Source organism: Schistocerca americana, chromosome 6 (genome assembly GCF_021461395.2).
Source record: "Schistocerca americana isolate TAMUIC-IGC-003095 chromosome 6, iqSchAmer2.1, whole genome shotgun sequence".
Taxonomy (NCBI): domain Eukaryota; kingdom Metazoa; phylum Arthropoda; class Insecta; order Orthoptera; family Acrididae; genus Schistocerca; species Schistocerca americana.
In genome coordinates this window covers 249,119,110-249,120,514 of record NC_060124.1, presented here as the reverse complement: position 1 = coordinate 249,120,514, position 1,405 = coordinate 249,119,110, and the positions used below count along the sequence as shown (strand labels likewise).

General features: G+C 45.0%; 1 pseudogene; it reads right to left on the bottom strand.

Annotated features, from left to right (window-relative positions):
• Nucleotides 1-979: 979 nt before the first annotated feature.
• LOC124620496 lies at nucleotides 980-1,096 on the bottom strand (annotated as a pseudogene).
• Nucleotides 1,097-1,405: the final 309 nt, after the last annotated feature.

The window sequence follows — 1,405 nt, the reverse complement described above, 5'->3', positions numbered from 1 at the left end:
TCCTCACAGAAATAAAAAACGCGTAATGACCACTACCTCATTTTGATCTCTCTGTCTCTAAGAGAGAGTTGCAACGTCACTCTACACTTTTTCTCATTCTTTGAAACACTAAAAAACAATTACTTCTGGAGGTTTTTCATAGATGTATTTGTACAATGTGGCACTACTCACAGTTTATAACTCATTTTCCGAAACGTAAATTCCGACACAAAGTATCACTGTGAACGAGTCTTACGACAGTGTAGCAGAGTGCTAGACAGTGACGTCAGAGACATCACATGACTCAAATGGAGAGTTTTAGTGGACTTTCAAATTACTTGAATTTCATTTCCATTTTTTAAATACTGAAATTCATGGGGGGAAAAGGAATGTTATGAGCATAAAATGACGTTTTATTTATTCATGTATGAACTACATCATAAAATATATAACAACTGAAGAAAGTCAAGCACGTAGTTTAATTTGTAAAATAACTATTTTTATACAAAAACATGCTAGTCAAAAACAGAAATACATAATCAGAAATATAAGATATATTTCGCTCATTCAGAACTCGGTGTAAGCTGCAGTTGTCTCGCTATAATTCAGGAGGCCCTCTTGAGTACACTCTCTGGGTGCAGTCACTAACAGGCTAACACTCACCCTTGTCATTGTCTGTATAGCCTCACCTTTTCATAAGTAATTTTGATCGCCCCGTGCCCATACGAAGTCTGTTCAATGTCGTCCAGTGTCGCCAGTCTAGGTGGAAGCCCTGGGGTAGAGCTTCCTTAGTGATAAGCACTCCGTCTTCAGGCCACAAGTGGCCCATCGGGACCATCCGACCGCCGTGTCATCCTCAGCTGAGGATGCGGACAGGAGGGGCGTGGGGTCAGCACACCGCACTCCCGGTCGTCACGATGGTTTTCTTTGACCGGAGCCGCTACTATTCGGTCGAGTAGCTCCTCAGTTGGCTTCACGAGGCTGAGTCCACCCTGAAAAATGGCAACAGCACATGGCGGCCCGGATGGTCACCCATGCAAGTGCCGCCACGCCCGACAGCGCTTAACTTCGGTGATCTCACGGGAACCGGTGTATCCACTGCGGCAAGGCCGCTGCCACCTTAGTGATAAGGGCTTCTGGATATTCTTCTTGCCATAATGATTTTATGGAAGTTCGAATTGGTTGCAATGAGTAAACGAAACTTCGTCTAGATTTAAGCCTTCTGGGCACGGTTTGATAGTTGTGTTGCGGCTGACGCTCGTCATTCATCTGTTTGTTCCTTTCTTTCAGGCTCAGGAATGGTATTTTTCAATTGGGTGGGGCAATACCCGATCAGGTCTCAGGCAGCCAGTGGCGAGTGCCGTGGAACCGAATACGACTGCATTGGCGCCTCACTTTGTAGATGTCAGTGTGTTCAGTACGCCAT